Here is a 21,977-nt window from a genome sequence, read left to right as displayed (position 1 = left end):
GCTTGCCAGTGATGGCTAAAGCTCCTTTCACCCAAGGATGTTGCATAGCTGCGGGAGAACAAGTAACACTCCTTTTCATATTTTCATAAGAAAGAAATCTAACATTGGAAGGGATAACCGAGTTTGGAATAGCCGAGCTTTGTGGTTCCCCCATCATGAGTCCTGCCCGGAAATGAGAAGTAACTTCTTGATCCTCCTCCATGGCATCTATCCTTTTCAAGTCAGCTTCCATCTCTTCCTCCGTTGAGGGCCCAAAGTGATAGGCATCGTTGTTTGCCCCTGGACCTGGTGTCGGATGAGACAGCGGACTCTCCCCGACTGACTCTTGAGAAGACATATTGCTCTAATCTGTGGCAGAAATAGCTCGAAACAAAGACAGGAGATATTTGCGTGATACAATGGTCAAAACCTTCGGATTATATAATGAATTTTTACCGACCAAAAGAAGTATCGTGTAAGAAAATGGAGTCCGGAGAGCACAGGAAGTGCCCACGAGGCAGGGGGCTTGCCTAGGGGGGTAGGGCGCGCCTCCCACCCTCGTGGAAGCCCCGTGTCCTTTTCGGTCTGCTTCCTATTTTCCTATTTTATTAAATATTCCAAAACGGAGAAATATTGCCATTAGAACTGTTTTGGAGTCGGTTTACTTACCGTACCACATACCTATTCCTTTTCGGAGTCTGAAACGTTCCGAAAAGTGTCCCTTATGTATTCCTCCGGGGTTACGGTTTCAATAATATTGGTTTCAACATTTATAGGATTACCTGAGATATAATGTTTAATTCTTTGACCGTTCACCACCCTCGGATTTGTGCCTTCGAAGTTGTTGATTTTTATGGCACCGGAATGATAGACCTCCTCGATAACGTAAGGACCTTCCCATTTAGAGAGAAGTTTGCTTGCAAAAAATCTTAAACGAGAGTTGTATAGCAATACATAATCACCTACATTGAACTCACGCTTTTGTATCCTTTTATCATGCCATCTTTTAACTTTTTCTTTAAACAGCTTGGCATTTTCATAAGCCTGGGTTCTCCATTCATCAAGTGAGTTAATGTCAAATAACCTCTTCTCACTGGCAAGTATGCAATCATAATTGAGCTCTTTAATGGCCCAATATGCCTTATGTTCTAGTTCAAGAGGTAAGTGACATGCTTTACCATAAACCATTTTATACGGAGACATACCCATAGGATTTTTATATGCAGTTCTATAGGCCCATAATGCATCATCAAGTTTCTTGGACCAATTTTTTCTAGATCTATTAACAGTCTTTTGCAAAATTAATTTGATCCCTCTGTTACTCAATTCTACTTGACCATTAGACTGTGGGTGATAAGGAGATGCAATTCTATGATTAACGTCATACTTAGCAAGCATTTTATGAAAGGCACCATGAATAAAGTGTGAACCACCATCAATCATTAAATATCTAGGGACTCCAAACCTCGGGAAAATAACTTCTTTAAGAATCTTAATAGAGGTGTTATGATCAGCACTACTAGTTGGAATAGCTTCTACCCACTTAGTAATGTAATCAACAACAACTAAAATATGTGTATACCCATTAGAGGAAGGAAATGGTCCCATATAATCAAAGCCCCAAACATCAAATGGTTCAATAACAAGTGAATAATTCATAGTCATTTCTTGACGTCTACTAATATTACCAATTCTTTGACATTCATCACAAGACAAGACAAACTTACGGGCATTCTTGAAGAGAGTAGGCCAATAAAAACCGGATTGCAATACCTTATGCGCAGTTCTATCTCCAGCATGGTGTCCTCCATAAGCCTCGGAGTGACACTTGCGTAGAATCTGTTCCTGTTCATGCTCAGGTACACAACGTCTAATAACACCATCTACTCCTTCTTTATAAAGATGTGGGTCATCCTAAAAGTAATGTCTCAAGTCATAGAAGAACTTTTTCTTTTGCTAGTATGTGAAACTAGGTGGTATAAATTTAGCAACAATATAATTAGCATAATCAGCATACCATGGAGCAGTACGAGAAGCATTTATGACATTTAATTGTTCACCAGGAAAGCTATCATCAATAGGTAGTGGTCCATTAAGAGCATTCTCTAACCTAGACAAGTTGTCTGCAACGGGGTTCTCAGCTCCCTTTCTATCAATAATATGTAAATCAAATTCTTGTAGCAGAAGAACCCATCTAATAAGTATAGGTTTAGCATCTTTCTTTTCCATAAGATATTTAATAGCAGCATGACCAGTGTGAATAGTTACTTTAGAATCAACAATATAAGGTCTGAACTTATCACAAGCAAATACAACTGCTAAAAATTCTTTTTCAGTGGTAGCATAATTTCTCTGGGCATTGTCTAGAGTTTTACTAGCATATTGAATAACATTTAATTTCTTATCAACTCTTCACCCTAGAACAGTACCTACAGCATAATCACTGCATCACACATAATTTCAAAGGGTAAATTCCAATCAGGTGGCTGAACAATAGGTGCAGAAATTAATGCTTTCTTAAGTATTTCAAATGCTTCTACACAATCATCATCAAAGACAAAAGGAATATCCTTTTGTAATAGATTAGTCAGAGGCCGAGAAATTTTTGAGAAGTCCTTAATGAACCTCCTATAAAAACCGGCGTGACCGAGGAAGATTCTTATACCTTTAATGTCCTTGGGACATGGCATCTTTTCAACAGCATCAACTTTAGCTTTGTCAACTTCAATACCTCTTTCAGAAATTTTATGTCCTAAGACAATACCTTCATTAACCATAAAGTGACATTTCTCCCAATTCAGGACAAGATTAGTTTCTTCACATCTCTGCAAAACTCGATCAAGGTTGCTTAAGCAATCATCAAAAGAGGATCCATAAACGGAGAAATCGTCCATGAAAACCTCACATATCTTTTCACAAAAGTCAGAGAATATAGCCATCATGCATCTTTGAAAGTTAGCAGGTGCATTACATAAACCAAAAGGCATACGTCTATAAGCGAAAGTACCGAAAGGGCAAGTAAAAGTGGTCTTTGATTGATCATCAGCTGACACAGGTATTTGAGAGAAGCCAGAATAACCATCTAGAAAGCAAAAATGTGTATGTTTGGATAATCTTTCTAGCATTTGATCAATAAAAGGCAAAGGATAATGATCTTTTTAGTAGCCTTATTTAATTTGCGGAAATCAATTACCATCCTATAACATGTAATAATTCTTTGCGGGCTCAATTCATCATTATCATTAGGAACACCAGTAATACCTCCCTTCTTAGGGACACAATGGACATGACTTACCCACTGACTATCAGTAACGGGATAAATTATACCTGCCTCAAGGAGCTTTAATATTTCCTTTCTTACCACTTCTTTCATCTTAGGATTCAACTGTCGTTGATGATCAATAACTGGTTTGGCGTCTTCCTCCAAATTTATTTTGTGTTGACATAGAGTGGGACTAATGCGCTTAAGATCATGAAGAGTATATCCAATAGCAGCACGGTGCTTCTTCAGAGTTTTCAATAATTTCTCTTCCTCCTTCTCTGAAAGGTTAGCACTAATAATAACAAGATATATTTTCTTTTCATCAAGATAAGCATATTTAAGAGTATCAGGTAATGGTTTAAGCTCAAACACGGGATCACCCTTGGGTGGAGGAGGATCCCCTAGGATTTCAACAGGCAAGTTGTGTTTCAGAATAGGTCCCTGTTTAAAGAATACTTCATCTATTTCCCTTCTTTCATTCATAAACATATCATTTTCATGGTCTAGCAAGTATTGTTCTAATGGATCGGTAGGAGGCACGACAATAGAAGCAAGACCAACAATTTCATCTTTACTAGGCAATTCTTTATCATGGGGTTGTCTACGAAATTTCGAAAAATTAAACTCATGAGACATATTGTGACGCCCCGAGACCGATGTGCCAGGTGTCTTCCTGATATTCGTTGTTGTTGCCATGTCATTTGCTTGCGTGTTGCATCTTATCATGTCATCATGTGCATTGCATCATCATGTTTTAAAACTTGCATCCATCCGGGTTTCCCCAGTTCTCTATGTTGTCCGTTCCGAGTCCAGACACACTTGCACGTGCCCGCGGCATGTCCGAAATAGTATTTTATAAGTGGCCAGAAAATGTTCTCGGAATGGGATGAGAGTTGACGTGTGATCTTATTATAGTGTAGATAGACCGCCTGTCAAGTTTCATCGCATTCAGAGTTCGTTTGACGCCCCAACGTTTAACTATAGCGGCATTATAGCCGGTCTAACGTTGGACGTTTTCGGTCTCCGGAGACAGATGCCGGGCCCTCTCTCTCTTCTCCCCCTCGCAGTCTCGCCACAGCCCACCTAGTCCATCCTCCTTCCCCTCTTCGCTTCCGGAGTTGTCCAATGCGACCGCACGGTCTGAAACCCTCTCTGCACAGTGCATCGAACCCCTCACGCGCGCGTCCGAAAATTGTCCCGGACCCGACCCGAGCAGTCGTCACCGTCGTGTCCGGATCATCCCCAAACATCTACAAAACGTCTCCTTTTTGTTAATTGGACTTCCTAACTATTTATTTTCTCGATCGCCCGATTACGATCGGAGGGATCCGATAGCCCCAACTTAATCCACCTGCCATACAAATACACAAGGTCCAACCCTAGTCTAGCATCCTGTCCCATCCATCCTTTCCCATCGCGCCGCCGCCAGTCCACCTGGTCTCCTCCTCGTCTTCCCCACCCAGCCAACCACCGTCCGTCTCAGATCCACCTCCCTCCGACCGCCTCCCGTGATTTCCGCGCCACCAAAATCCCCAGCAAATCGCAGCCTCCTCCTTCCCGCTTGGAGCCCCTCTCGTGCTCTCCTCCTGCAGCTCGCCTCGCTGGAGTTCGGCGCCACCGGAGCACCACCAACAGGGACCCTGCGCGCCCCTGCCTCCCCTCCTCCTTCTTCCTCCTTTTTCCTCCTCGGTCTCCCTCTCTCTCATGCTGTCTTTCTCTCTCCTTTCTCGTTGGACAGGGAGACCTCCATGGCCACGGAATGGAGCTCTGCCTCCATGGATCCTCGCCGGTGCCCTGTCCTGGATTCCTGTTGCCATCCCACGCCCGGGGCCATCTTCGCTGCCTCCTTTGTCGCGTCGCCAGCCTCACTCGCGTCCGGATCCAGGAGCCGTGCCTTCGTCCGCGCCAAGTTAGTGCATCGCCGAACCCGTCGTCCCTGCCGCCTGGGTCCACCCCATCCTCGTCGCCGGGAGACGCCAGCGCCAGGGCCACTGCCGCCTGCGACCTCTGCTTCCAGGACGAGGCGCCCGCTCACCTGGAGCCGCGTTGACTGCCCACTCGTCCAGCGCCTCGCCTCGTGCCTCCCCAGCGGGCCTGCCTCCTTCAGCTCCGTCGGTCGCGCCACCCCGCCGGAGAACGCCGCCACGAGTCCGGATCCACTCGCCTCTTCCGCCGGATCCCGCCGTTGCGCTGCCGCTTCCGGACTCCAGCCGCTCAAGTACTGCCTCGCCGCGCCTCTGCTTCACGTGAGCAGGAACGAGGCGACTGCTGCAGCCCGCACGCCGTCGAGCGTTGAACGCGACGCCCCAAATCGGCCTCCTGTGTTCTTGGGCCACTAGCGCGCAGTAGGCCCAGTGCCTCATCCCCCAGCTGGCCTGTTGGCCCGATGTGAGCAGCCCAGTTCGTCTCAGATTCAGCCCATAGTTGTTTTTTTCTGTGTGCTGCGAATTTGTCTATTATTCCAGAGATGACTGTTTTACAGAAAAGTCCCTGTTCTTCATGCATTTAATAACTTCACAACTATGCATCGGATTAAAATGTTTTATATATGAAAGTTGCTTAGAATTTTGTCTAGTTTAATAATATGCAACTTTTATCCATGTTTGAAATGTTTAAAATGCTGTTTGGTTAAATTTGCTCCTATGCATTTCATAACTATTTAACCGTAGCTCCGAACTTAATAAACTTTATATGTAAATGGGGTATAAAAATGCCTAGTTTAACATGGTGGCCTTACTTTGCATGTTCAATAACTCTAAAATTATGTTTAGGGCAGAACAGTACCAAATCTAAAATATGCATATGGGGATTTAACGGAATTTGTTGTTTGTTGTTCCGGCCTCATTTAAACTTTCCTAGATAGGTAGTTTTCATTTGCTTCACTTCTTGCCATGCTAACAACATTTAATATTGTTGGGTACATAAGCAAGATCGAACCAAATACGTTATGTGGTGTTTTGGCAATATGCAACTCCGTTGCATATTGTGCTCCACTTAATTTGTAGGGTTGCTTGTGCACTTTGCCATGCCATGTATCATTAAACCGGACATGCATCATACTTGATTGTGCATCATGCCATGTTTATGTGATGGTTGTTTACCATGTTGTTTGCTTCTTTCCGGTGTTGCTTCTTCGGGTTGGTTCCGATAACGTCGTGTGTGAGGACCCGTTCGACTACGTCCGTTTATCTTCTTCATGGACTCGTTCTTCTTCCTTGCGGGATCTCAGGCAAGATGATCACACCCTCGGAATCACTTCTATCTTTGCTTGCTAGTTGCTCGCTCTTTTGCTATGCCTATGCTGCGATACCTACCACTTGCTTATCATGCCTCCCATATTGTTGAATCAAGCCTCTAACCCACCTTGTCCTAGCAAACCGTTGTTTGGCTATGTTACCGCTTTGCTCAGCCCCTCTTATAGCGTTGTTAGTTGCAGGTGAAGATTGAAGTTTGTTCCTTGTTGGAACATGGAGATGTTGTTCCTTGTTGGAACATGTTTACTTGTTGGGATACCACAATATACCTTATTTAATTAATGCATCTATATACTTGGTACAGGGTGGAAGGCTCGGCCTTATGCCTGGCATTTTGTTCCACTCTTGCCGCCCTAGTTTCCGTCATATCGGTGTTATGTTCCCGGATTTTGCGTTCCTTACGCGGTTGGGTATATGGGAACCCCTTGACAGTTCGCTTTGAATAAAACTCCTCCAGCAAGGCCCAACCTTGGTTTTTCCATTCGCCACCTAGCCTTTTTCCCTTGGGTTAGGCCAGCCCAAGGGTCATCTTTATTTTAACCCCCCGGGCCAGTGCTTGTCTAAGTGTTGGTCCGAACTGAGTAGACTGCGGGGCCACCTCGGGGAAACTTGAGGGCTGGTTTTACTCGTGGGATGTCTCATCCGGTGTTGCCCTGAGAACGAGATATGTGCAGCTCCCATCAGGATGTCGGCGCATCGGGCGGCTTTGCTGGACTTGTTTTATCATTGTCGAGGATGTCTTGTAGAACCGGGATACCGAGTCTGATCGGAATGTCTCGGGAGGAGGTCTATTCCTTCGTTGACCGTGAGAGCTTGTGATGGGCTAAGTTGGGACACCCCTGCAGGGATTTGAATTTTGGAAAGCCGTGCCTGCGATTATGGGCAGATGGGAATTTGTTAACGTCCGGTTGTAGAAAACCTGAAATTGACCTTAATTAAAATACATCAACCACGTGTGTAACCGTGATGGTCTCTTTCCAGCGGAGTCCGGGAAGTGAACACGGTGTTGGAGTTATGCTTGACGTAGGTTGTTCTAGGATCACTTCTTGATCATAGTTGTTCGACCGTGCTTTTGCCTTCTCTTCTCGCTCTCATTTGCGTATGTTAGCCACCATATATGCTAGTCGCTTGCTGCAGCTCCACCTCATACCTTTGCCTTACCTTTAAGCTTAAATAGTCTTGATCGCGAGGGTGCGAGATTGCTGAGTCCCCGTGGCTCACAAATACTTCCAAAACCAGCTTGCAGGTGCCGATGAGTCCGTGCAGATGACGCAACCAAGCTCAGGAGGAGCTCGATGAAGATCTTGTCCTTCGTGTTGTTTCGTTCTAGTTGATCAGTAGTGGAGCCCAGTTGGGGTCGATCGGGGACCTTGTCGCATTTGGGGTTCCTCTTTTATTTTGGTTCCGTAGTCGGACCTTGATTGTATCTGTATGATGTAATGCTTTATTCATGTAACTGTGTGAAGTGGCGATTGTAAGCCAACTATGTATCTCTTTCCCTTATGTATTAAATGGGTTGTGTGAAGATTACCTCACTTGCGACATTGCTTTCAATGCGGTTATGCCTCTAAGTCGTGCTTCGACACGTGGGAGATATAGCCGCATCGAGGGCGTTACACATATCCCCTAAACCAACAGAAACAATATCCTTATTGCAGTCTATCTTAGCATTGACATTATTCAAGAAGGGTCTACCAAATATAATGGGACAAAAGCTATCTTGAGGGGAACCAAGAACAAGAAAATTAGCAGGATATTTAGCCTTCCCACAAAAGACTTCAACGTCTCTAACAATCCCAATTGGCGAAATGGTATCTCTATTAGCAAGCTTAATGGTAACATCAATACCTTCTATTTCAGCTGGTGCAATACCATGCATGATTTCGTGGTATAAGGAAATAGGTATTGCACTGGCACTAGCACACATATCACACAAGCCATGATAACAATGATCTCCTATTTTAACAGAAATAACAGGCATGCCTACCACAGGTCTATGCTTATCCTTAGCACCCGGTTTAGCAATTCTAGACGTCTCATCACAGAAGTAAATAACATGCCCATCAATATTATCGACCAAGAGATCTTTAACCATAGCAACATTAGGTTCAACTTTAACTTGCTCAGGGGGTTTAGGTGTATTAATATTACTTTTGTTGACCACGGTTGAAGCTTTAACATGATTCTTTATTCTAACAGGGAAAGGTGGTTTCTCAACATAAGCAGTAGGAACAATAGGATCATTATACGTGATAGTCTTTTCTTCAACTTTAATAGGTGCAACTAATTTTACTTTAATGGGAGGATTATATTTAATCCACTTCACCTTAGGGAGATCAACATGAGTAGCAAAGGATTCATAGAAAGAAGCTACTATCTCAGAGTCAAGTCCATATTTAGTGCTAAATTTACGGAAAACATCGGTATCCATAAAAGATTTAACACAATCAAACTTAGGTGTTATACCTGACTCTTTACCTTCGTCGGATCCCAATCTTCAGAGTTGCATTTAATTCTCTCCAATAAATTCCATTTGTATTCAATAGTCTTCATCATGAAGGAACCAATACATGAAGTATCGAGCATGGAGCGATTGTTGTCAGAAAGCCGAGCATAAAATTTTTGAATAATCATTTCTCTTGAGAGCTCATGATTGGGGCATGAATATAACATTGAATTAAGCCTCCCCCAAGCTTGAGCGATGCTTTCTCCTTCACGAGGCCAAAAATTATATATATAATTACGATAACAATGAACAAGATGCATAGGATAAAACTTCTGATGGAATTCCAATTTCAACCGTTTCTAGTCCCATGATCCCATATCATCACATAGCCTATACCATGTCAATGCATCTCCCTTCAAAGATAAAGGGAAGACCTTCTTCTTGATAACATCATCAGGCATACCTGCAAGCTTAAATAATCCACAAACTTTATCCACATAGATTAAGTGTAAGTCGGGATGCAATGTTCCATCTCCTGCAAAAGGATTAACTAGCAGTTTTTCTATCATACCCGAAGGAATTTCAAAGTAAACATTCTCACTTTCAGTAGGTTCAATAGGTTGAGGAGCAACTCTTTGCTCTACTGGTCGGGGTGAAGATACCCCGAACAAGCCCCTCAAAGGATTACTTTCCATAGTAACAAGTGACAGTAAATTTCAGCACACTATATAAAATTTTCCTTACCAAATTCCACCTACCAAAGGCACTTCACTCCCCAGCAATGGCACCAGAAAAGAGTCTTGATGGCCCACAAGTATAGGGGATCTATCGTAGTCCTTTCGATAAGTAAGAGTGTCGAACCCAACGAGGAGCAGAAGGAAATGATAAGCAGTTTTCAGTAAGGTATTCTCTGCAAGCACTGAAATTATAGGTAACAGATAGTTTTGTGATAAGGTAATTTGTAACGGGTAACAAGTAACAGAAGTAAATACGGTGCAGCAAGATGGCCCAATCCTTTTTGTAGCAAAGGACAAGCCTGAACAAACTCTTATATGATGTAAAGCGCTCCCGAGGACACATGGGAATTATCGTCAAGCTAGTTTTCATCACGATCATATGATTCACGTTCGGTACTTTGATAATCTGATATGTGGGTGGACCGGTGCTTGGGTACTGTACTTACTTGGACAAGCATCCCACTTATGATTAACCCCTATTGCAAGCATCCGCAACTACAACAGAAGTATTAAGGTAAACCTAACCATAGCATGAAACATATGGATCCAAATCAGCCCCTTATGAAGCAACGCATAAACTAGGGTTTAAGCTTCTGTCACTCTAGCAACCCATCATCTACTTATTACTTCCCAATGCCTTCCTCTAGGCCCAAACAATGGTGAAGTGTCATGTAGTCGACATTCACATGACACCACTAGAGGGATGACAACATACATATCATCAAAATATCGAACGAATACCAAATTCACATGACTACTAATAGCAAGACTCCTCCCATGTCCTCAAGAACAAACGTAACTACTCACAAAGCATATTCATGTTCATAATCAGAGGGGTATTAATATGCATAATGGATCTGAACATATGATCTTCCACCAAGTAAACCAACTAGCATCAACTACAAGGAGTAATCAACACTACTAGCAACCCACAGGTACCAATCTGAGGTTTGGATACAAAGATTGGATACAAAAGATGAACTAGGGTTTGAGAGGAGATGGTGCTGGTGAAGATGTTGATGGAGATTGATCCCCTCCCGATGAGAGGATCGTTGGTGATGATTTCCCCCTCACGGAGGGAAGTTTCCCCGGCAGAACAGCTTCACTGGAGCCCTAGATTGGTTCCGCCTCGTGGCAGCGGAGTCTCGTCCCGAAAGCTGGATTCTGATTTTTTCCTCGACGAAAGAATCCATATAGCAGAAGATGGGTATCGGAGGGCCACCAGGGGGGCCACGAGGCAGGGGCGCGCGCCCAGGGGGGTAGGGCGCGCCCCCACCCTCGTGGCTGGTGTGTGGCTCCCCTCTAGTACTTCTTGCGCTCAGTAATTTTTATATATTCTGGAAATAACTTCCGTGAAGTTTCAAGACTTTTGGAGCTGTGCAGAATAGGTCTCTAATATTTGCTCCTTTTCCAGCCCAGAATTCCAGCTGCCGGCATTCTCCCTCTTTGTGTAAACCTTGTAAAATAAGAGAGAATAGGTATAAGTATTGTGACATAATGTGTAATAACAGCCCATAATGCAATAAATATCGATATAAAAGCATGATGCAAAATGGACGGATCACTGCACCGCCTCCCCTGCCCTCGGGTGCGCCATGCAGGCTGTTGCCTGAGCCGGACGTCGTGCCATCGACTCCCATCCCCCCCCCCCCCCCCCCCCCCCCCCGCATCGTCGCGCTGCTTCTTGTTGACTCGTCGCGCCACTTCTTCTTGCCTCGCCGTCACTCATCACCACCTCGCCGCCTCCTGTCAATGCCTTGCCATTGCCGATGGTGTCTTCCATGCACATGAGAGAGAAAGAGAGATATCATCACTGACAGGTGGGGGCACATGTGTCAGGCTAACTATAGGGGAAGGTTTATAGGGCACACTTGTGTAACCTAATAAATTTATGGGGAGAGCCTTTATAGACATCTACAGGGGAAGGTTTATTGGTAGCTGTTGGAAATGCTCTAAGTTATTTCTTTCAGTATGGGAAAAGGTCCACCTCAAAATGCAACTATGAATGGAAAAATTCTTAAGAATATTTTATGCTACTTATATTCAATTATTGTTATTATTATGTGCAAGGGATTATATTTAATAAATATTATACAATTATCAAATACAATAAACCATATTCATTTTCAGTTCGAGTTCTCATATTATTAATCCAGATATTTATGTTCCATACAACTATATTCCACTGAAAAATATTGGGTACATAGAAGAAGGGGACAAGGTTGCACGGTGTGTGAAGGAGGCGTATGAAGGATACATGTTGCTTTAGCCGGATGATTTCCGAGCTCACTAAATCATATGCAATGGTTGATAAGGTAGTATTTTTTATGTATAATCGTTTAGACAATGACTCCATCGAAAGTCATCTTCTGCTCCCGAGCTCAAATAGAAAAAAAGACTGATTTTTTGTGACAAACTCTAGCAGATGTTTTGAGTGCTTGCAAAGTTTCGTCATGGAATGATATTCGTGGAAGTCATGGAAAAAATAAAATAAAATCGATGCTCCAAATGTGCTATTTCCAAAAGCATTTTATAGTGCAATTTTGCAAGCACCCTGAACATCCGTCAATGTTTGCCAAAAAAAATCAATTTTTGTTTTTGAGATTTACAGTTCACCAAACTCATTTGAGCTCGAGTTGAGAAACAACACGTCCACAGGCATGGAGTTTTTGAACCCAACTTCACATGCTCTCTGATAAAACAATAAAATAGAAAAAGTAAAAGAAATAAAAAACATGAAAAATCACCATAAACATTGATGAATGTTTTAACTGTGTGCAAATTTTGTAATGAAATGACACTCGTGGAGATCCGGGAAAAAAGCAAGATCGATGCTCTGAAAAGACTATTGTTGGAAGCATTTTGAAGCATCAATTTTGTTATTTTTGCCAAGACCTCTATGACTGTCATTTCATCACAGAATTTTGTGCACAATTTATTCATCAATGTTGCCACAAAATAAATTCAGAATGTTTTGAATTTTTATCACTTTTTTGGATTTTACTGTTTATCATGGAGCATGTGAGTTCGGGATCAAAAGATCACTTTCGAGGACATGGAGTATTTGAACCCGAGCTCACATTTTGATGAACAGTAAATCAAAAATAATTAAAAAATTGATAAAAGAATCATCGTAAACATTGATGAATGTTTCAACCGCGTGCACATTTTTGTGATGCAATGACATTCGTGGAGGTCTGGACATAAAAAAAGATTGATGCTTCCAATGTTATGAGATGAAATGACACTCACAGTTTTTTCTTATACAATGGATCGTCTTTTATGTTACATCTAGCATTGAGGCGATTAAAGTTAAAACTAGAATTTATGCAAAAAAAGAGAGTTAAAACTAGAAAGGTGTGAATAAGAGAAGAACATCTCGTACAAAGAAACAAATGTTATATCTTTCTTTTCAAAATATCATTTCTTAGCTAACAAACATTCTTTTTTCTTTCTCTTTCCCACCTCGTTGGTTAACCTACGTGGTTTCCTCCCAAAACAATTATTCTGTGTATCTAAAGGCACCTCCGACGCGATCTCTCATATCGTGTTGCAAACTTCGAACATAACTATTCGGCTACAGTTTGCCATCTAACATGGTGCAACGGCCACAGTTTGCCATCTAACAGGGTGCCTCATGGATCCGTGGACCAATTCGTTTGTCTGAAATTCCACAAATCAGACGAAAACAGGGAGAATTTGTGGGCGTTCAAACCGCTATCACGTCCGCATCCGACACCTTGGACCCATGCAAAAACCTATCTGCCCTAAACCCTTCTCCGCGCATTCATATGTCGGTCAGCATCGCTCCAGAGCAGACATGACTTCAGGACATTGATGTTGGTTAAAGTGATGTGACTGAACACGGCGTCGCTTCAATGTTGACGCGGTGAAAATGAGAAGTCTACTCCGGCCGGTGCACCGCATTGAAGCAGGCTTCCCGTCCCTCACGTGACCGCGCCTATTTAAGCAAGGCTTTGACGTCGTCCACACCACACCATCCCACTCATCTCCTCTCACAGCCTCTCCGATCCGTGCCGGCCACAGCACACCACACCATGCCAAAGTCATGGTTGTCCGCATTGTCAGGCGACGACTCCGGATCTTGGTGTAGTCGCCGTCGCACTTCCGAGCCCTCGATCTCCATGATGGCCGCCTCCTTTGAGAAGGAGGGGATCGTCATCTCCTTCGGCGACAAGGAGGAGCAACCGCCGCCGTAGCGACGGTGGCGGCTCCTCATCGTCCCGAAGCATCATGGCAGCAGGAGAGAACGGCCAGGGAGGCGGCGCAATGGGAGCATTCGCAAAGTACTACGAGGCGCCAACTTGAGTTTGCATGGACCCATGCCTCATGTAAGCCTGAGCCCGCGACCGGTCGCCGACCACGGCGGGAACGACCGCGTGACGATTACGCCGCCTCGACGGGGAGCTCGTGAAGACCGACGAGGAGAGGTCTCTCAGCGAGACCGCCAACGTCACCACTGCCGGCAGGAGGAAGGGCAAGGCTTCCCAGCCAGGGTCAACGTTGGTCGCGGTGGCCCTCCACACGGTGTAGGAGAAAGCAGAACAGTTTCTCGGTGAGCGCGAAGCGACAGTCGGGTAGGGCTGTCGCATCCCCGCGCCCTTCCAGCGCTGGAAGGACTACTTTGATGATGACACGAACAACTATGAAGGTGTTGCAGGCCAACCCGACCACCCGTACGAGGTTATCATCCGTTACAAGTTATTTTTTAAGGTTTTATTAGTTTAAAGGATGAAATATCGTTTGATTGATGTATGTTATATGTCTAAAATTAAATGAATTTAATCTGTTTACATGAATTTTGTTCAAATTTATTTATATTGTGGGTATGACGAGCCTTACATCATCGGATTTTTTAACACAATGCAGACGCAAATGCTCATATATACGTGCATATACTCACACCCTATCCTTATGAGCCAGCATATGATCTTAAGATGAACTTACCGTAGACGCCTCGTAGTCGACGGGAATGTCTCTTCCCACTGAACGTGTATCGTCGAAAATTCTGAAATAAATTCAAATGCGAGCACCAAAGACTTGAACCCTGATAGACGGTGGATAACACTATCCACCTAATCATCCAACCACACGTTGCACACGTTGCGCATCATGGGATCTCGTATCACTGTCCGCCTGCAGACGTGTTCACACGCGTCCGCAGTGAAACACTACATCGGTTTTAGCCTTTAGGACTAGACCTGGCCATGGGCTGCCCGGCCCGGCCAGCCCGGCCTGACCCGGCCCGAAAAAGCCCGACCCGGCCCGGCCCGACGCTGCTCCCGGGCCGGGCTCGGACCTAGATTTTGAGCCTGATGGCCTGGCCGGGCCGGGCCCGGGCCTGTCATTTTTGCAGTTTTTTGAAGGGGCCCGGCCCGAGGCCCAAGCGGCCAGGCCATCGGGCCCGTCATTTTTGCAGTTTTCTGAAGGGGCCTGGCCCGAGGCCCGAGGCCTGGCGGGTTTTTGCATGTTCGGGCCGGGCTTGGGCCCAAAAACTAGGCCCGATGGCCGGGCCAGGCCGGGCTCAGGCCCAGGTTTTTTGGCTCGGGCTTGGCTAGGCCTGGCCCGAAGCCCGGCCCGGCCCGAGGTTTGGCCAGGTATATTTAGGACCTAACGCACCAAAAATGCTAAATCAACGGGCTCTTTACGGAGCATTACGGGCCATTGCCTTAATTCTCTTCACCGCCCCCTCCCCCCGCTCGATTTTCAGGTGGGTGGGACCTGTCCCATCCCCTTAAACCAATTATAATGTGTCGAATCTCAACCACTCCGTAAAATCTCTGTAAAAATCCGTGAATGTAGTATTACTCCCAAAGAGCATTTTCAACGGCCGCGCGAAACGACGCGCGCGGGGTAAACGCAGCCTTTAGCGCACGCGGGGCGTTTTGCCACGCTCCAGCGGCGGCGGGAAAACCACGCGCGCGGAAACCGTTTGCGCGTGCGCGAAAAGGCGCTAGCTCGCACGTCATCTTTTGCGCGCCGCTTCCGGCGCGCCTATAAAGTGCGGCGCGCGCCACGCGCCTCTCCACGTCTCCTCTTCTCCTCTTCCTCTCTCTCTGCCACGCGCCGCTCCAGCGCCCCGCCATCGACGCGCCTCCGTCGCCCCGGCGCCCCGCCACCGACGCGCCACCATGCCGCCGCGCCGCCGAGGAGCGTTCGGCTACCGCGGCGTCCGCCTGCGCCCCAACGGCGGCTACTACGCGGAGATACGCTCCGGCGATCTCCGGCTCGGCCTCGGCACGTACGGGACGGCGCGCGAGGCCGGCCGCGCGTACGACGCGGCGGCATGGCGCCTAAGCCGGTCGCGCGGCCAGATGAACTTCCAGGATGTCTACACGCTCCAGCAAGCGCTCGACCGTGCCCCGCTGCCGCGTCTGAACACGGCACAAGACCGTGCGGAGCACGCCGAGCAGCAGCGCCGCCTCCTCGTCGCCCAGGAGGACGAGCGGGTCATGGCGGAGTGGCGGCGCCGCCACCCGGAGGACGTTGCCTACGAGCAGTCCTACTGGGCAAGGCGTCGCGAGGAGGACACGCGAAGGCGCCGCGAGGCGCGGTTGGACATGCGTCGGCGCAAGGCGTTGGCGAACGCGCAGTCCGATCTCGTTGAAGCAGGTGATCAGTCGTTCTTCACGCCGGATGATGATCGGTGGTTGGACATCTGGCTGGATACCTCGGACGACACCGCCGAGGAGGATGACGATAGTGATGATAGCGACTTAGACTAGTTTTTTTTATGCAATCTATCTCGTGTTTTATCGTTTGTCGTTTTTAATTATTATGCAATCTATGTTTCCGATGTAAAATACCTTTGTATCGTTAATCTATGCAATCTATTTATTTTCCAATAGCCTAGAATGAGCACGCGTGCTGCTTTTTTGCGTGCTGCTGGAGCGGCGCGCGCGCTGCATTTTAGCGCGGCTACTGGAGTTGGCGTAACGCGCCGCGCCAAACCAGCCGATGCGCGTATGGCATATGTGTTTTTTGCGCGCGGCGCGCCCGGCGGCACGCCTGTTGGAGATGCTCTAACGCACTGTACACGCCCTTGCCGTCGGCTACCAAAGCAATGAAACGCATGAAGTCTTCCTCCGGGTCGTCGACTTTGTCGCCAACCTCACTCGAACTCCTCGCCGTCGACGGCTCTCCATTCCCGCCTTCACTCACCGCCTTATCCCCTCCCACCGCGGACGCAGAGGAGACCAGCCACCCGCTGTCTCGCCGCCGGATTAGGCCGCTGATCGAGTTCGCGCACTCGCTTCGACCGGCCTCTTCCTGCCCGGCGCCGCGCCGAGGTAGGTGGAGGACGAGATGGCGCTCCGCAGGCAGCGGACGTTGAGGTGAACCGCGGCAGCTAGCTCTTGGGTCTGTTTTCTTTCGGTCAGGGGTCCAGCATTTACGACCGTGCCCAGCAGGATCAGTCTGATTCCTATTATTCCCTTAAAAAAAGTCTGATTCCTATTATTATTATTAGTCTATTATATAGATCATGCACGTATGTGTGTTATTAATTTTTTTGACTTGTTAAGCTATACTAAAATTAGCATATGTGGGTAAAGTGAAAGGCAGCACCACCTAAACTAAAACTGTTGATGGATAACTAAAATTTATTTAAAGTACTCTGCTTACTTGACATAGAAAGAAGAATATTTCTTCTGAATTGTAAATAATCATAGTCCATGTTGTTAGTAAGGAACAAGAGTCCAATTTGTCGTGCACGGTTCAGATGTTGGGGAAATCTGGTGCTAGGGTCCAACCAATTTTCTTTTTGTGCTGCTGCCATTCACAGGTTTGATGAGGAGATGGGGATGCCGCCGCCACCAATTCAACAGGAACAGGCAGCATTACCTGCTAGTATTGCTGTCGCGAGCTCAGGGGACATACCAATTCAACAGAAACAGGCAGCATTCCCTGCCATTAAACTTGGTGTCGCGAGCTCAGGGAACAACAAGATTTTTGATCCATCAAGTGGCTTCATCTTGACATGGAACTGCATTTTCCTTTTTTCATGCTTGCTTGCTCTATTCGTAGACCCCCTGTACTTCTACGTGCCAAAAATCGTCTACGGCACCCCCTATTCATGTGTCGGGACAGACAGGCATTTAACCATCATCGTTACATTATTACGATCAATTACCGATCTTTTATATGCGATTCACATCATACTAAAGTTCAGAACTGCAATTTTTAAGAAGAGCTCAACCTTGGGGATTTCTAAAGGAGGATATTTCGTCAGAGACCCTAGAGAGATTGCATGGAAATATTTGAGATCTGACTTTGCAATTGATGTGGTGGCTGCACTGCCTTTGCCACAGGTAACTTGCTAGTCCTCTTTTTTGTTCCAAGTGGAATGCAAGTAGTTCTAATGAAGTAATGATGCCTGGTTTTAGGATGTTTGTCATGTAAGTATTTGCAAATCTTAAATCTTATTTAACATGGATATGCTATACAAAGTGTGAAATTGTAAGATAGGGATGAACTCAAATAATTTTCTTCATCGCAGTTGCAATCCTAATTTTTTGTGAAAATAAAAGTATATATAGTTCTGTTTGAGTTCAGCACTGCATTGGACACGATGAAGAAATACTATATAGGTTCAACCATTCTCTCTCTAAATGAGCCCTTGGGATTGTCTGTAAAGGACATTCTAGAAAAAGATTACCTGAAATAAAATTTTGCACTTTCAGTAGAGTGGATTATTTCAGAACTTCGAGGGGCCTCAACCTGATGGTGAGATCCTGCACCCATGTTCGTATCAACTTATGTGACTCTGTGGTTCAACCTGGGCGAATTTCTTCCCTAACAAAATTCAAGAATCTTTTTTTGTGTGAACAAAATTCAAGAATCTAATGCAGAAATCGTGGAGCTTATGAGACAAACCACTGAACTTTTTTTTTCATTCACATACTCCCTCTGTCCCCATTTACATGGCGCACACATATTTCTAGGTTCGACTTTAACCATCAGTTTGACCAACAAAATGTGAGTTAGGTGTCACAAAAATTATATCATTCAATTTATGTTAAAATGTAGCTTCCAACAGTATAAGTTTTATGACATAATAATTAAGATAACGTTGGCAAAATTGATGGTTAAAGATTAATCATGGAAAACGAGGGCGCCATGTAAATATGGACGGAGGGAGTACAATCATTGTGAATTATCTATGTTCTGCAAGGGCAAATAATGTATTGTTCTGTGCAGCCTGGAAGCACTGCATCTCAATTTCTCGTTTATTTATTCTACTTATGTATCTTTACTTAATGTGCAGATCATAGTCTGGTATTTGATACCAGCTATCAAATATTCCAACGCTGAGCCCAGCGATAACATTCTGGTGCTTATAGTTCTTGCTCAGTATCTTCCAAGACTATATCTCATATTCCCTTTAACTTATGAAATTATCAAAGCTACTGAAGTTGTTGCAAAGACTGCCTGGCAAGGGGCTGTATACAGCCTGTTGCTTTACATGATAACTAGTCATGTACGGTATCTACATGCTTTTATAGGCAACCTTTCATCATTTGATATGTATTGCAATTTTCTTAGGATCCCCTGCTCCTGTTCATTTAGGTACTAGGTGCAGTATGGTACTTGCTATCCGTTGATCGCCAAACAGCCTGCTGGAAAATGAGTTGCAGGAATGAAACTGGGTGTGATATTAGGTACCTAGATTGTGATATGGCACCAAATCAGAAATGGGCTAGTACGACTGATATCTTCCATAGCTGCAATGCTAGTGATACCAGCATCACATTCGACTATGGCATGTTCCTGCCTGCACTGTCAAATCTAGTGCCTGCTCAGGGTTTCTTGATAAAGCTCTTCTATTCCCTTTGGTGGGGTTTACAGAATCTAAGGTATTTCTGCACTGGACATCTTCATATCAAACTATAGTACTAAGTGAGAACTTACATTGCAATTTCCTTTACAAACAGTTGCTCTTTGATACCGTTATAATTAGAAACAGAGGGCGTATTTACAAACAGTTGCTCTTTATATTTCTCCCCATTCCTAAATGTAAGACGTTTAAATTAAGCTGCCAAAACGTCTTATATTTAGAAACAGAGGGTGTATTATGTAAGTTGAAAGCTTCCATAGAATCTTACTCTTTCAGTTTCGGCTGAATCTTGTCGGTATTCGTAAGTGGCTCTCTAACATGGTATATCTCCCTTCCATGTTCTTGACAGTTGCTATGGCCAGACTATTTCTGTTAGCACCTACATTGGTGAGACACTGTTCGGTATATTCTTGGCAGTATTCAGTCTTGCCTTGGAATCATCCGGCCTGGTCTTGTGTGTGTATTTGATTGGAAATGTGCAGGTACATTTTACATACTTACTTACGCTCTATATTGTAGAAGTTCATTATTCATGTGCATGAAACTTATCATTTTAATCAGAATGTATAAATGTAAACTGTTTTTTTAGAACATACTATCTTACATTGTTATTACTGCAGACCTCCCTCCAATCTATCACTGTGAGGGAGGATGAGTGGAGATTAAAGCAAAGAGATACGGAGGAGTGGATGACATACCGTCAACTTCCTGGTGAACTGCGGGAAAGAGTTAGAAAATTTATTCAGTACAAGTGGCTTTTAACTCGAGGTGTGGATGAAGAGTATATATTTCAGGTTCTACCAGAGTATCTGCGACGTGAAATAAGACGCCACCTTTGCTTGGATCTTGTTCGCCGGGTAAATACTTGTACACGATTATGTGGAAATACATAACGAATGAACTAGACTTTTTATTTTGAATTTTCAAATGCACTAGACTTCTTGTTATCATTTGTCATGTGCTAATCTCTCTTCTATTATGAGGTTTCAGGTTCCGTTTTTCTGCCAGATGGATGACCAACTTCTAGATGCCATCTTTGCGCGTCTTGTATCATCACCGTGCACAAAGAGCACATACATTATCCGTGAGGGTGATCCGGTGACTGAGATGCTCTTCATCATCCGTGGGAAACTGGAAAGCGCCACAACAGATGGTGGCCGCACAGGCTTCTTCAATTCAGTTCTCCTGAAATCTGGTGATTGCTGCGGCGAGGAACTTCTTGGATGGACTTTTATCCCGGAACCTACCAGTTTGCCAACAGCCACCTGCACAGTGAAGGCGCTCACAGACGTGGAGGCCTTTTCACTTCAGGCTGAGGATCTCAGGTTCGTGGCCAGCCAATTCGGGCGGTGGCATAGCAAGAAGCTGCAGCACACTTTCCGCTACTACTCACCCCATTGGAGAACATGGAGTGCGTGCTTCATCCAAGCTGCTTTGCGGCGGTACATGAGGAGAAAGATGGAGAAGGGCCTGAGATCAGAAGACTCGAATGGTGAAGAAGGGCCTCCACGGAAGAATAATCTCTAAGAATGATGGCCGCGAAAATAATGGCTGGGAACTTTAAAGGGCTTCAGGCCATAAAAGACCTGTCTACACTAAAGAAGCCGGAGGAGGAGCCAGATTTCCCAGCTGAACCTTATGTATAAGGTAGTAACTTATATCCTGTCCATAACGGACACTGATCCTGCTAGCTCTGCTGCCAGTTAGTCAGTCTTTGCCGCATGGAGGGGACCGTAATCCGGTTAGAATTAGGATTCACAGAACCGGCCGTTGATCTGAGGATGCTAGGAGATGCTAATTACTCTACGTTGTACATTCAGATGTATCTGTGTTTGTAACATCATTGGCACGCGCCGCTATGCTGACTGCCAGAGTTCTAACGTTGAAGCCATAGTCTGACCTTGCTATTCTTGTTTAAGGTATGAGCGACTCCACTTCGTTATCAGCAGCTCTGATGCAGAGGCTGGGGACAATCTTCCTTTTCTATTTATTAAAAAAAAACTTTGATATCAGCATCATTTAGGTTCTGGATATGCTTTCCATTACGCTTTCAATAACGCTATATGCTGTTACAGTGGCAGCAGTGACCTATGGAGGATTTGGACGACAAATTTGAAACCTGTGCTGGCAATCATATTTAGTGGCCGAGTGCGGAGGCCGGGCTATGCATGCGTGAATCTACTTAAGGTTGTAATAAAGCATGTTTATTTGCAAGAGAGATAGAGAGGAAAAAGACAGGCTGCGTGAGGTAGCAGGCACCAAAATTCCTGTGTTCTTCTGTTCTTGTGTGCGAGGTGTGTGAAATAGCTGAGAGGAAAAAGAAGGGAGCGGGCTATTAGCTCCAACAAAGCATCATTGAAGGTTGTCGTTTATCTGCAAATGGGCGCAATTTTTTAGCGGCAAAAGTACATGCAATTTTTCAGCAGCAAGAATTATTTTTGCA

At 45.0% G+C, this 21,977-nt stretch overlaps 1 pseudogene; it reads left to right on the top strand.

Moving 5' to 3' along the window:
- Positions 1 to 16,759: 16,759 nt before the first annotated feature.
- Positions 16,760 to 21,443, top strand: LOC125515048 (annotated as a pseudogene).
- Positions 21,444 to 21,977: the final 534 nt, after the last annotated feature.

Source organism: Triticum urartu, chromosome 6, assembly GCF_003073215.2.
Source record: "Triticum urartu cultivar G1812 chromosome 6, Tu2.1, whole genome shotgun sequence".
Taxonomy (NCBI): domain Eukaryota; kingdom Viridiplantae; phylum Streptophyta; class Magnoliopsida; order Poales; family Poaceae; genus Triticum; species Triticum urartu.
The sequence above is the reverse complement of the archived record's forward strand: the minus strand, read 5'-3'. Positions and strand labels throughout refer to the sequence as shown.